At 37.1% G+C, this 15,683-nt stretch overlaps 1 protein-coding gene across 1 annotated transcript in view; it reads right to left on the reverse strand.

Moving 5' to 3' along the window:
• MBNL1 (muscleblind like splicing regulator 1) overlaps nt 1–12,306 on the reverse strand; it is a 279,557-nt gene extending 267,251 nt beyond the window's left edge. Inside the window, exon 1 of the mRNA XM_077864652.1 lies at nt 12,292–12,306. The gene's annotated coding sequence lies outside the window, so the exon portion shown is untranslated. The remainder of the gene's footprint in view (nt 1–12,291) is intronic.
• Nucleotides 12,307–15,683: the final 3,377 nt, after the last annotated feature.

Raw genomic sequence — 15,683 nt, forward strand, 5'->3', positions numbered from 1 at the left:
CCCAGAATAGATAAATCATTTATTTTCCAAAAGTTCCAGAATACGTCTAAGGAGGCACTCACTATACTAAAGCACATCCCTTGTACACCTCTCTACCAATTATTATGTATCGGTAGAGAAATGGGATTTAATGATTGGCTGGACTGAGTTCATGTAACCATTCCTAGAACTATGGGAACTGGTTAAAAACTTGCCTGCATAATATAGCATGAGGTATGGACAGAGTAGGTTCTGAGAAGAAAATCAGGTTGTTGTTATTAGAAGGAGAAATGGATTACACACTCATACACAACACAGAAATATATCCATATCTATTGCCGTTTTACCTTTTATCTTTGAACTCTGAAAAAATGTAAGTTTCTTTGGAGATTTATTAACTTATTTCCAGTCAGGTGACAATTTTCTTTCTGGCTTTGCAGCTAGCTATTTTTGTGATACTGAAAAATTCACTAACTAGGATGTTAAGGTGGGATATTTCATCTCTTGGCAGTTTTCAGGTGAGACCTCCAAGCTGAAAGTACCAGGTACCAAGGATCCCTATGTTCTAATTGGGGGTTCTAGGCCATCTGAATAGGAGTTACAAATGAGGGGATCCCAACATTGGTTCTTTGATCTTTAGCCCAACAAACCATGTGGACTCTATGAGTTTATCAATGAGAATTTCTTTAGAGGCATTTGGGTCCTGGTTATTCTCCTCCTCCTCCTCATGGGGGAGAACAAGTGGTACTTTCCACTTCCACACATGGGTGAGGCAGGCCCCCATGAGGTCTGTCCAAAGCCTAGCATGTACTCCTTGGTTGGGTTTCCTGATTTATGCTTGCAAAGGACTAGAGCTGCCTCAACTGAAGGGTGAGGAGAAAGACCGAGAGGAAAGGAAGCATCCTGGGCTGTTCCCTCAATGTGCTGTAGTGGTTAAGCGCATGCTCCTGCTTTAGTTCAAATCTCACCTCCACCAGGTATTAACTGAGTACTTGTGGTTGTGCAACTAATTTTTCTGTGGCTTTGTGGGAATCATTCAAAGGAGTATTGTGAGAATGAGATGAATTGAAATATGTTAGGTGCTAGGAAGAGGATTTGGCACATAGTTAAGTGTTAGCTTTGATTATTACTTCTTTCTCACAGGCTGAGGTAGATATTTCTGGGGCCCCACAGAAGGAAGCTGAATTTGAGTTATCTAGAAAGGGAGCCAAAAAAAAAAAAAAGTCATTAGAGGTGACACAACAGAGAGTCTCCGTGGGACTTTCAGAAGCAGGGACGGAGGGAAATGTCATACACAGCCAACTGGAGAAGACATCATGTAGTATGGAGTCTTCAGCAGGACCTCTGATGATAGTAGGTATCTTCAAAGAATCTCGAAGATACCCTAAAGTTACTAACTTTTAAAGAACTGCCCATAGGTATGGACGGCTGAGAGAACTACACGGTACCACTTTTTTTTCCCATCCTTCCTCCACTCCACAGACAAAAGCAGAAGCTTTGTGAATGGGGGAAGAATGCAAAAGCCAGGAAGAATATAAAATAAACCCAAACAAAGCTGATCCTTTCCAAAAACTTTAGCTCCGAAGTAGGTAAGAGAGTGAATCTCTGATATTGCTACGGACTGAATTGTGTTCCACTGCCCTCAAATTTGTACGCAGAAGCACAACCCGCCCTCCCTCCAATGTGATTGTAGTTGAAGAGAGGCCTTTTAGGAGGTAATTAAAGCTAAAGAGGGTCCTAAGGTTGGGGCCCTAATCTGGCAGGACTGATGATTCTATATTCTGTATGTTGGTAAATTGAACACCAATAAAAAAATAAATTTATTTAAAAAAAGTAAGAAGAGGAAGAGAGAGAAGATATCTCTCTCTTTGCCATAGGAGGACACTTTAAGAAGGCGACCATCTGCAAACCAAGAAGAGAGCCCTAATCATGAACAAAATTGACCTACGTACCTGATCTCAGACTTCCTAGCCTCTGGAAGTGTAAGAAAACAATTTCTGTTGGTTAAGCCACCCAATCTGTTTTGCAGCACAACTTGACTAATAGATATTAAGCTTTACAATGCCTGAAAAATTAGACTCGTCAGTTGCACTATTCATTAATATCTAATCGTGGCTGGAAAAGCAATCCTTTCAGCCTAAGATTACATCCCAGAGCAGGGGAGAATATTCGTTATAACAGACTTCAAAGGCCACAGTGAGGAGGAATGGACCCAATTTCCATGAATCTAGCTTTTCAATAATTTGGCTGCACACTTCTTCAGACTATGTTTCGTTGCTTTGGAACGATAAAGGAGTTGGATTAGTTGGGGTTCAAGTCCCCAGTGCAACTCGGCTGCGTTACATTGAGATTCACTTCCATTTATGCTAAAGAGCTTCAGGTATTTTCCTGAAAACAGTTTCTAAAAAGTAAGTATGTTCAGACACTTCAAAAGGAAGTTGCAGAGGAAAGGAGCACCATTTAGAGAACTAGAAGTCTTCGGGTTTCCAACCACAATCCATGCTTGCTCTGTGGCTCAACATTATCACCAGTACTAGTTATTTCACTTAAAAGGACCTTACTAGGGACACCTGGGTGGCTCATTGGTTGAGCATCTGCCTTCCGCCCAGGGCGTGATCCCAGGGTCCTGGGATTGAGTCCTGCATCCAGCTCCCTGCATGAGGCCTGCTTCTCCCTCTGCCTATGTCTCTGCCTCTCTCTCGGTGTCTCTCATTAATAAATAAATAAAATATTTTTTTTTTAAAGAAGGACCTTCCTAAAATGAATGTCAGTTAGTGAAATTCCAATGACGCCAACTAACAAAGAGCCACTTAGTGTTCTCAAAAATTCTTCTTGATAGCCTAAAACTAATTTTAGTGAATGTAAATTATAATGAACACACCTGCACACACACACATACACATAAACACACACACACACACACAATGATCACAATGAATCCAGAACTCGAGAATGTCTAGTTAATAAAACAAAAATACAGCTAACCATCAAGTTTTAAAAAGTTGCTGTGATATTCTGAAAGAGGTGCAGATCATTTCATATTCACTCTCAGGCAACTCATCCTAGTAGCATTTCTTTTTTTAACGTTTTTTATTTTTTAATTTATTTTATTTATTTTTTGTAGCATTTCTTTAAAGATAATTATTCCTTTCCCACACCACATATGTCTCTATGCTTAGGGAAATTGCAATTCCAATTTTAAAGGTCTGCCCTGCCCTGGTGGCAGGTTTAAAGACATTCCCTTCCAAAGTCTTAGGTTTCTGAGAGGAGAAACCAATGAAAATGTACACTGCGAATTCCCACTTAAAAAGCACCTGCTTGCATGAGGACATTTTCACATTTAAATGTTGCCAATGATACGTAATTTGCAGCCTGCATGTATAGAAATTTTCCCTGGTAGGCCTGCCCAAACCAAGAGCCAGGGTTATTAAAAAGTCTTTGTACCTTTTTCATACAAATCTAGTGCTTCTTGTACAAACATTTTTCTCATGTTGGAGTGATTCATAAAGCCTCTAATCCCATGGGTGTAATAGGACACCTCTCAATTATGCATCACAGGGATGAGTAATTTCACAAGCTGAGGGAAAGAGATAAATGCATTAAAATGTTCTTGCAAAACAAATTCCAGGGAAAGAAAAAGATGAAAAAGGAAGTGAATGTAGAAATTGAAGATTTATTTCATTGTGCAGAAAAGAATATTAGATCTGCCTCGGCAAAACTGCTTAATTCATATTTCTGCACAAACGATCCTGGAAACAGCACTGCCAAAAGCCTTCCTAATATGCATGTACCTACCAAAGCTCAGCTTTGTCTCTGGTAACTGCAGAGTATGAGAACTGTATAATAATCACATTTTGTAGTGAGTCATGGGTCAGAGAATCTGTGAGGAATTATCTCATTATATCATTTCATTCAGGATTAGTTCTATTCAGAGGCAGAGTGGTTGGTCACTTCTGGACTTTTTGGCCTTATCAGAAGCTATCTGCTGCACCCCTTCACCTGTGGGGAGGCACATGGCAACTAGAAGTTAGCAGGGTTATGACCCTCTTAAGAATCAGGGCTGATAAAGGAAAAGGCAAATAACCATATAAAGCAATATCATTTGTCCTGGGGGTGAGAAATCTTAAAGATACACAGATTAGATATTACATCTAATCAGATTGTTGGAATCATTAAAGAAGGCTTCACTGATGAGTAGAACCTTAAAAGAAAGGTAGTCTTTAGATAAGCAGAGGTGGGGGAAGAGTGTCCTGGAGGATTACCTCATGTTGGAGAAGGGAACCACATATGCCTAGAGGTTGGAAGATTTAAGGCATGCTTGGAGAACACTTATATTAGTAGATAGGGCAGTAGGAAATTGGTTTTGTGGGTAAGAAATGATCAAGTATCCCCAGTTTTGTAAGACACAAACCCGGCCTCCTGGAAGACAAAGGTGGGTATGTGAGTAGGAGCCCAGAATCCGGGATGGAGAATGCCCCGGCAAGGTCCTTTCCAGTGAGGCATTTCCTTCAAGCCTCAACAACATGGCATCTGCAATCCAAAGAATTATGAATCTTAGGATTCTCTAAGGAAAGGGACTTAGGAAATATTTAGTTTGACTTCCAAATCCTGAATGACCCTTCCTTGTGTGCTTTTATCATCTCAGTGATGATGAACGTACACCTGATTCACTTAATTCTCTTTTGAGACAATTCTAATGGTTTGTTTCTTTATCCTTCTCTCTCTCTCTTTCTCTCTCTCTCTCTCTCTCTCTGTGTGTGTGTGTGTGTGTGTGTGTTTATCTAATGTTGAACCAAAGATTAGGGCTAGAAGCAAGGTTAAAACTTCAGGTCATCCCTTTAAATATTTGAATACATCAGATTTAATACAGATTCTTCCTCAATTTATGATGGGGTTGTGTCTGATAAACCCATCATAAATGGAAAATATCCTAAGTCAAAAATGCACTCAATACACCGTACCTGCCGAATATCATAGCTTAGCCTCGTCAAGCCTAAATGAGCTCAGAATGCGTACATACCCTACAGTTGGGCAAAAATCACCCGACACAAAGCCTATCTTATAATTAAGTGTTGGATGTCTCGTGTGATTTATTGAACAGCGCACTGAAAGTGAAAAACAGAGGGGTTGTATGTGGGTACAGAAGGGTTGTAAGTTATTACCCTCCTGATGGTGGGGCTGACTGGGAGCCCGGGATCACCGGAGAGCATCCCACTGCACATCACTAGCCCAGGCAAAGATCCAGATTCCAAAATGAGAGTATAGTTTCTAACAAATGTGCATTGCTTTAGCCCCATCATACAGAAAAAAAAAAAATGTTAAGTCTAACCACCTTAAGTCAGGGACTATCTGTGGTCCCTTCCTTATTGCTTTTACCCCCGTGACTTAATTTCAGGCGGCTCCCCTGGTTTGTCTCCTTTCAACATGCTCCAATTTGTGAAAGTTTCTCTGCAAGTTCAGTATTTAACACAACACACTATGTGGAGATTGTAAGCCTATATCCACCCACCTTCTAGACACGTTTTCTGATTAACACATAATAATTTCACTACATTTTCTTGGCAATTGCGGTGCAAAGGAGAGTCATACTGGGTTTACTGTCTGCTAAATCCTAAAGCATTTCTTACCCAGGCTACTAAGCTGTGAAACGGCTATTTCATAGCTGTACAATGGTTTTGTATTCCACAGTTAGGGGTTGTCACTCAATTCCTGTTAGATGACATCTAGGCAGAGTAAGCTCCTTGTTTCAAGCTCTTAAGACCTCTGTTCTTTCTGTCAGCGTATTTTCTATTGCTTTCCATTTTTTTTCACCTACAGTTTTGATCAGTGTATGATAAAGTCTTTACAGTAGTCTTTAGTAAAACTATTTAATAAGGTGGGGCACTAAAGTACACCACCCGATCATTAGCTGGGTTCACATGAACCATTTAGAAAATTATATATATAGGGACACCTGGGTGGCTCAGCGGTTGAGCATCTTTGGCTCAGGTCATGACCCCGGGGTCCTGGGATCGAGTCCCACATCAGGTTCCTTGTAGGGAGCCTGCTTCTCCCTCTGCCTGTGTCTATGCCTCTCTCTCTCTCTCTCTGTGTGTGTGTGTGTGTCTTTCATGAACAAATAAATACAATCTTTAAAAAAAAGGAGAAAATAACATTATGGAATTCACCTAATCTTGCTATACTTTAGCCAATATTTCTCGATCTCAATTAATGGTATAACATGATCTATTTGTCAGATATCTTGCTGAAATACCTGTGCTCTCAGCATTCTCCACTTTATAAGTTTCACCTCAAAATTATCATCACAACTTTTTCTTCATGGGTTGTTTCTATGATGCCTTTGCAAAATAAAAGTGAGGAGGAATATAGGGGTCACCTCCTGTTATGCAGTGGGACCCTTTCAGATCATTTACCACCTGAATGGTGCCTACATCTCAACACAAATGATAGATCAAAACAAAAGCCAGAAAACTTTTTATGCAAAAGGCAGTCAATATTTTAGACCTCGTGGACGACACGGTTTCTGTCACAAATACTCAACTCTGTCATTGTAGGGCAAAAGCAGCCAAAGACCATACTAAATACTAAACGAATGGGTGTGGCCCATTGAAACTTTATTTGCAAAAATAGGCAGGGGTTTATTTGGCCAAGGCAGAGGAGTTTGATGACCCCTGTATTAATACGTTGGTATTAATATATTGTCAATGATCATATCTATAACATCTGAAAGTTCAGAGGAGTCTCTAAAAAAAATGAGAACTCTACACGGGGAAAGTCAGGATAAGAATTTGAAGATTATGGGGCGCCTGGGTGGCCCAGTGGTTGAGCGTCTGCCTTTGGTTCAGGGTGCGATCCAGGGTCCTGGGATCGAGTCCTGCATCGGGCTCCCTGCAGGGAGCCTGCTTCTCCCTCTGCCTCTCTCTCTGTGTCTCTCATGAGTAAATAAAATCTTTAAAAAAAAAAGAATTTGAAGATTATAATCTCTCTGTGAGGAGAGTAGATGGCTCCCCACTTCAAGGAGCCGCTATGGACAGCTGAGGGCTCTATAGAGGAGAGGATGGGTGATAACATCCATCTACAAGAGAGTGTGCCTAGTAACAAATGCAAATTTAATCTATTTTGCACTTTTGCTGAGGTTTGGGACAGATTTCAGTACTGCTATTACCCGAATATCCCACTCTAGCCTCTAGAGGTTTGATACGAAACAGAAAAGCATGCAGCATTCAGCTACCACCAGCTTGGGGTATTTTTTAACTTTGCTGGTGACAGTTAGAAGGCCTTGAGTGTATGCATGTAAAATAGTATTTCAGTTTTTTTACTGTTTTCCTTTACTGTTCAGTAAAGCTTGACCTATGAACTCACAAAGTACCATTGTGAATATAAAAATAAACAAATGAAACTTCCTCCTCGGGGAAGACTTAGCCTGTCACATGAACTGAAACGGGAACTGAAAGATTCTTTCGGGAAGGACATTATTGTTCTCTACACTCGTATGGACTCCATACACCATCTTTCTCCAATTATAAAATACCATAGATTGTAGGATGCACAACTGATTTAATAATAGCCATACAGGAAAGAAACTCAAGCAAACTAAACAAAACACTACCGTATTAAATGTTCCCATCAAGTGTGGACCACATCCTGGCTTCAGAAATTGAAAAAAAGTGAAAAAAGAACATCATAAAATGCAAGAAATGTTTCATATTATCACCTCCACTGTCCCCTCCACACACACACACACACACACACACACACACACACACACACCTTGGCTTTAGGGAAAAATAAAACAAGCGAGAACCTATCACTCATTCTTCAGGAATATTGCAGCCTAAATGAACTTCACTGCTTTGTCCCAACTTGTCCATACTAAGATGAGGTGAAATCTTATATTTGGATTGTTTTTAAGTGGATATGACACTATTACGGATTTTTTTAAAAAATAAACTTTTATTTTTAGAATTATTTCAAAGATAGTATAGAGGGTTTTGCTATTCTCCACACTCAGTTTTTATATTTGGCTTTAGTTTGTTATTATTGTTAAGTTTTAAGAGTTATTTGTACATTTTAGATACAAGTTCTTTTTTTTTTTTTTTTAATAAGTAATTTCTATTTCCAGTGTGGGGCTTGAACTCACAACCCTGAGATCAGGACTCGTATGCTTCACTGACCGAGCCAGCCAGGCACCCCTAGATACAAGCTCTTTTACAGATACGTGTTTTGTAAATATTTTCTCCCAGTTTGTGGTTAGTCTTTTCTTTTTCGTAACTGTGTCCTAATTTCCTTTTTCTGTTCTAGGATCCCGTCCAGGATACCACATTAAATTGAATAGTCATGTCTCCTTAGGTAGCTCTGGGCTTCAACAGTTTCTCAGACTTCTCTTGTTTCAGACGACCTTGACAGTTTCTCAGATTATTGGTCAGATATTTTATACAACGTCTCCCAGTTGGCATTTGTAATACACTTCAATTCTTTTGCCACTTTCTGCATTCCATTCTGGAATCCTCCAAACTCTGAAATGATTTCTTAACAATTGCATACATTAATGGTTATTCTTTGTGCTACAAAAGTCAGCGGATTTTGACAAATGATTGATGTACTCACCACTACTGTACCCTACAAAGTAGCTTTACCGCCCTAAAAATCCCCCCTGTGTATTACCTATCAACCAGCCCTCCTTTGCCACCCCATTGAATCCCTGGTAACAGCTGAACTAGTCACCAACGCTATGGCTTTTGGCTTTTCCAAACTGTCATACACACACCTGTGGAGGCACACGAGAAGTCGCCTTTTCAGAGTGGTCTATTTTTGCAATGTGCATTTAAGGTTCCCTCATGTCTTTTCATGGCTTGGCAGCTCATTTCTTTTTGCTGCTGAATACTATTCCATTTAATCGTTTACCAAGTTCGTTCATCCTGTCATCTGTTGAAGGGGGGATCATGGTTGTGCTCAGTTTTCAATGATTATAAATAAAGACCCTCTAAACACATGTATCCATGTTTTTGTGTGGATGTAGGTTTTCAGTTCATTCAGGTAAATACGTAGGAGTGCACTTGCTGGATCTTACGCAGGCCTCTGTTTAGCTTCTCCAGACACTGCCAAAGTCTTTTCTGAAGTCACTGTACCATTTTGCATTCTCACCAGCAGTGAATGAGAATTCTTGTTGCTCCACATCCTCACAAACTGTTGTTGTCAGTGTTTTGAGTCTTTGCCATTCTAGTAAGTTTGTAATGATGTCTCCTTGGTGTTTTAATTCATAATACCCTAATGATAAATAATGCTGAGGATATGTTCATGTGCTTATTTCCATCTGTTTATCTTCTTTAGTCACGTGTATTCAGATTTTTTAAAATCTATTTTTAAATTGGGTTATTTGCTTTCTTTTGGTCGAGTTTAAAATTTTTATTTGTGTATTTTGGATAAGAGTCCTCTATCACATGTATCTGTTGCAAATATTCTCTCCCAGTCTGTGGCTTGTCTTCACATTCGCTTGACCTTGTCAATCACAGAGCAGAAGTTTTTCATTTTAATGAAGTCCAGCTTGTCAATGATCTCTCTCATGGATCATACTTTGGCATTACATCTAAAATGTCATTGCCATACCCAAGGTTATCTAGATTTTCTTCTATGTTGTCTTTTAGGAATTTTATGATTTTCCATTATATATGTATGTTTTTTAAAGATAGATTTATTTATTTGACAGAGAGGGGGAGAGAGGGAGCACAAGCAGGGGGAACGGCAGACGGAGAGGGAGAAACAGGATACCTGTTGCTGACTGAACCACCCAGGTGCCCTGCGTTTTATTTTTAGATCCGTGTTATTTTTAAGTTAATTTTCATGAAGAGTGTAAGTGTGTATATAGATTTTTTTTTTTAATGTTGATGCCGGCTGGTTTTGCATCATTTGTTGAATGGACTATCTTTTGATTCTCTCGATAGTACTCTTCATTGACCAAAGTTTTAAATTTTAATCAAGTCGTTTTTTTCTTTTGTTGCCTATGTTTTGGGCGTCATATTTAAGAATCCCATTGCCAAATCCAAGCTCATGCATATGTGCTTCTATATGTTCTTTGAAGGGTTCTATAGTTGCAGATTTTAAATTCAGGTCTTTGATTCATTTCCAGTTAATTTTTGTATATAGTGGATGATAAAGGTCCAATTTCATTCTTTTGCATGTTGATATACAGTTTTCCAGAACAATTTGTTCAACAGACTGTTCTTGCCCCCATTGAATGGTCTTTTCATTCTTGTCAAAAATCCACTGACCATAGATTGATAGACCATTGAGTTTATTTCTGTTTTTAATTCTATTCTATTGGACTATTTATATATTCTTATGCCAAAGCCACAGTTTTGGTAACTGTAGCCTTAGTAGTAAAATTTGAAATCGGGAAGTGTGAGTCCTTCAAATTTGTTCTTTTTCAAAAATGTAATTACAATCCTGGGTCTCTTGACATTCCGTATGAATATTAGCACCAGCTTGCCCATTTTGAAAAAAACAAAACAAAAACAAAAACAAACATTAATGGGGTTTTGAAATAGTATGTAAAATGCTGACATCCTGCTCCTGTTAGTTAGAGGGCACTCCAACAGGAAGCTGGGGAGAAAGAAGGATGACTGTATTCTCAGATACACCAGTCTGGAGTGGCATTTCTGTTTCACTGATCTGGGGGAGGGATGAGGGAACCCATCATGGTTCATAGACCTCAGATTCCTGCTGTTCATAGTGAGTTTTAGTAGATTTTCTTGAATAACTGTTTCTTCATTTGCTGTATGCCCTTAGGATGATTTTCACAGACATTAAATGGTTGTTTCTTTTAAAATATATTCCCCCTAATTTTGCTGGAGAATGGGCCCATAATGACCCTCACACTGTCGTGCTGCAAGTGGAATTCTCTTCAAATATAATTTTTAACACAACATTCATAATTCATTAAGCACTCTAGAAAGCAGATTGGTCCATTCACAGAAAACCAATTTAAGTTATGAATTTGTTCTTAAAAGAATGATATACATAGCCCCTAAAATAATTATAAATTGATCTATGGCATCTTCTCCAACAAAATCGAAGCTTTAGGTGCTTATAGTAAAATCTGTGATTTAAGATATGGTTTGATATTTGTAATTCAAAAATTTTAATTTTTAATTAAAATTAAAATTTAATTTTAATCAAAGCACTTTGTACAAATACAGAATTACAAAGAAAAGTAGTAATTCAATTTTGTAAAATATATTTTCTGTTTATATCTATAATGCGTTAATATGTATTTATTTTTAAAGGTTTAAACAACACAGTCCTGTATCCCTACAGAACTTTCATGCAATTATATATATTTACTCTATTTAAAAATAAATGTCTTTTTTCTGCAACTTTACTTTTTCACTTCATAATAGACTTCATTATTTAATATGGATCTTCCTCACATTTTTCTTTAATGACTCTAAACTATTTCATAATGTGGATTATTTTATTTTTATTTTTTCAATTTTTGTTTAAATTCTTGTTAACATGTAGCATAACATTGGTTTTAGTAGTAGAATTTAGTGATTCATCACTTACATATAACACCCAGTGTTTGGGCACCTGGATGGCTCAGTCAGTTAAGCATCTGCCTTTGGCTCAGGGTCCTAGGACTGAGTTCGACATCAGGTTCCCCACAGAGCAGGGAGTCTACTTCTCCCTCTGCCACTCATGCTCTCTTTCTCTCTTTTCCCTTCCCCTATGTTCATCTGTTTTGTTTCTTAAATTCCACATATGAGTGAAATCATGCAGTATTTGTCTTTCTCTGACTGACTTATTTTGCTTAGCATAATACCCATTGGTTACATTCACATCGTTGCAAATGGCAAGACTTTTTAATGGTTGAATAATATTCATATGTATATGAATATATACCACATCTTCTTTATCCATTCATCAGTCGATGGACATTGGGGCTCTTTCCATAATTTGGCTAATGTTGATAATGCTTTTATGAATATTGAGGTGCATGTACCCCTTTGAATCTTATTTTTGTGTCCTTTGGGTAAATACCTAGTAGTGCAATCGTTGGGTTGTAGGATAGTTCTGGTTTTAACTTTTTGACCATCTGTTTTCCATAATGGCTACACCAGTTTGTGATTACCTTATTTTTTAAAAAACACTCTCTATTGATGAACATTTAGGTTTCTTTAAAAAATCTTTTACTTATAATTATTGGGAATTAGAATTCACCTCAGTGTGTATCTGGGTACAGCTATATGTAACAGAAACTTCAAACAAGTTAAGTTCTAAATCCCTCCCCCTGCTTTACCTCCAGTATACACTTACCAAGATGCTCAGAGGTAGGATTAGTTGACAATACTCTTGCAGTTGAATATGTCAGGGTCAAAGATTCTGAGATCTCTTAGTTTTTCCTTCGTCACAGAAAGACCATCCAGCTTCAGACCTCTCATCTGCCTCCCAAGCAGAACAAGGAAGAGATACAACATACAATTAGGGCCTGTGCCCCAGTAAGGTGCTTTCCTGAAAATCCTGCTGTGATTGGCTGTGCTTCCCTCATACAAGTTCATATTTTGAATTCCTAACTCCCAGTATTTCAGAATGTGACTGTATTTGGAGATAGGGTCTTAAAAAGGTAGTTAAGTTAAAATGAGGTCATTTTATTTATTTTTATATGACTCATGTCCTTATATGAAGAGAAGACTAGGACAGACAGACACAGAGGGAAGACCATGTGAAGATACAGGAGAAGGTAGTCATCTATAAGCCAATGAAAGGGGTTTTGGAAGAAACTAACTCTGCAGACACTTTGGTCTCAGACTTCTAGTCTCCATGAATGTGGAAAAATAAATATCTGTTAAGCCACCAACTCTGTAATATTTTGTATGGCACCCTAGGATTATATATATATATATAATATATATATAATATATATATTATATATATATTACACACACACACACACACGTATATATTTGTTTTCATCACATTAACTAGAAGTGTGTCACCTGGCTATCCTCAGATGCAAAGAAGCCTGAGAAATAAGATTGTTTTTAATTGAGTACATTGCTGCCCCTATCCAAAACAAGATCCTGATACTAAGGGAAGCGAGCCTAGTAAATAATGGATATTCTCTGCTTCTGAGTTCTAAGTTCTTTAAACTCCTAGTACATATACTTTTTAAAAATCTCCTTTATTATCATGGAGGTAAAACATCTTTTCAAAGAATTATTGGCCATTTGTATTTTTTGTTGTTTTATTCATTTTTCTATTTGTTACCCTTTCATATTTATTTGTTTTTTTTATTTGTAAGGGCTCTTTATATATTCTGGGTATTAATCCTTCTTATATTTGCTTTATATGTTGCTGCTCAACTTATAATTAGTCTTAACTGTGTTTAAGGAATCTTTTTCAAAACAAATATTGAATATTTTTATGATGAATTCTGACATTTATTTTTTTTTAGGAAGATCTTTTCCAGTAGTAGTTATAGTATATATATGCTATATATATATACATATATATGTATAGTTCATTTTACTTTTATAGTTGTTAGTTTGTGGTTTTTAATTGAGTTTAACATTTAGCTCTTTTATCTACTTGGGATTTTTTTATAATCACTGTGTGAGGCAGAATTTTTTTTTTTACAAACTTTTGGCTTATTGTACTAATTTTATTTTTGAAATTGTTAATCTCATATTTTTTTACAAAAATATGAAGATTTTTTTTGTCCACACAGCACACTCCTTTTGATCTTTTGCACCAAAACATCATAATCATATTTCATTTGCTCGTAAACCTGAAGGTGAGAAACATGTTTTGGTAGTTTTAACACTAAAAGATTTGTACTCTTTCTTCAGTTTATGGAAAAATTCTTTTTCACCAGTAGTTTTAACATTATGATTGTATTCCTTTATGAGATGTGTACTGCCTTTTGGGGGATTCTCAAGTGGTTAGTGAATGTAACTCTTTATTTGGCTTTTCTACTGAAACTTTATGCCAGAGTTATATTTAGTTCCCATCTGTCAGCAGATTAATATGTTTGATGGAAAGTACTTTATCTCAAAGATTTATTCAATCCCTTTAGTCGTTTGAAAAATGAAGGTTAATCACAAAACACAGAGAGTCAGTATAGTTTTATCACTTGAAAGTATACCATTGGAAGGGTTAATATATTCACATTACAGAAAAAAGAAGGTTCGTAATTTTCAGGGAATTAACTGAAAGAGAGGAGCAGCCCGACTCAGAGAAATTTCTCTAGGGTCCCGTAAAAGTTCCAAGCATTCTGATAATTGGTACTCAATCTAGCTTGTTTTCTTTTTCTCTTCTTCTTTTTCTTCTATTTTTTTTGTTTGTTTGTTTGTTTTTCTAGCCTATTTTTTGAGCCAGTCGCTCTGTGGAAGAAAACATTTTCTCTGATATTTTAAGTTGGAAGAATCAGTATATATTTTAATGCTGCATATACAAATATCTTTCAAGTTTACTTAGAAATTTAGGCAGGAGAATGACTTTTTGGAATAGGGGGATTAAGGGGAATTCTCTTAAGGCAATTTGAAAAATAAAATGGACAGTCTAGTATAAATGTTCTTCAAATTTAACACTCACTAAGACCTGGGATATTTGACTATAAATGTTCCTGCTTTCTTGATAATCTGAAATCTGTTCTAGCTATATTAGATGGAATGCAATAGATGCTTGTACAGTGAAAATAAAGGACAATTTGTCTATTTTTTAAGTTGAACGTGTATATATTTGATTTTCTTAAGATGAGATTTACTCTTGTTTTTTGTTTTTCTTTAAACTTGGGAAAATTGATTTATTCTGTTAGCACTACTGGTTACAGACCATCCTGTCTCTCTGACTTCACACTAGTTTATTTCTAAAGAATCTGCATTGTTTTAGAGTCAAGGTATCTGACTGAAATATAGTGTGCTAAAAACAAAGTATGAGTCAAATAGTGTTACTACACTGATGAAGTAATCACACTATTTATTTTTAAGAAGATTTTATTTATTCAAGAGAGATGGAGATAGAAAGAGCATGAGGGGGAGGGAGGAGGAGGGAGGAAAAGGAGAGGGAGAAGCAGATCCCCTTCTGAGTGGGTAGCCTGACTTGGGGCTAGATTGCAGGACCCTGAGATCATGACCTGAACCAAAGGCAGACGCAAAACTGACAGAGCTACCCAGGTGCCCCAGTCATCACATTTTTAAAAAGAAGAATTATGAACTATTAGTGTGTGCATTCGAGATTATATTATTTAAGTGAATTTGTATGAAATTCTGAATAATTTCTTTCAAGGGACAGATGCTTATTTAAATTTTTAACAAGCATTTCCCGCTCTGCCTTTTGATTTCTCTGATTGTCTTTATCCAGCAGTTCATACTTTGCAAGCTCTCTCCTTATTGCTGGGGTTGCAGAAGCTGTCATGAATTAAATATGGTGTCTATGGAGTATAGCTAATCTATAAGCCAACATCATGTAATGTAGCTTTACCTTGATTTTCTTTGACAGTTGTCATAAAAATTGCTTTTGGTTTCAATGCAGTCCTCTCTGATAACCACAGTCTGCACAGCTTCTCGGAGCAAATCCTTTCCTATGATCTGAGTAAGGAAGTTCTAAGCTCAATGTATATGTTGGTCTTCTACTTAGGGAAATGAAGATAATAGCTATTATAAACTCCTTGCTTAAAAAACACTAGATGTTCCTATACAGTTGAATGA

The sequence above is a fragment of the Canis aureus genome, chromosome 22 (assembly GCF_053574225.1).
Source record: "Canis aureus isolate CA01 chromosome 22, VMU_Caureus_v.1.0, whole genome shotgun sequence".
Classification (NCBI taxonomy): domain Eukaryota; kingdom Metazoa; phylum Chordata; class Mammalia; order Carnivora; family Canidae; genus Canis; species Canis aureus.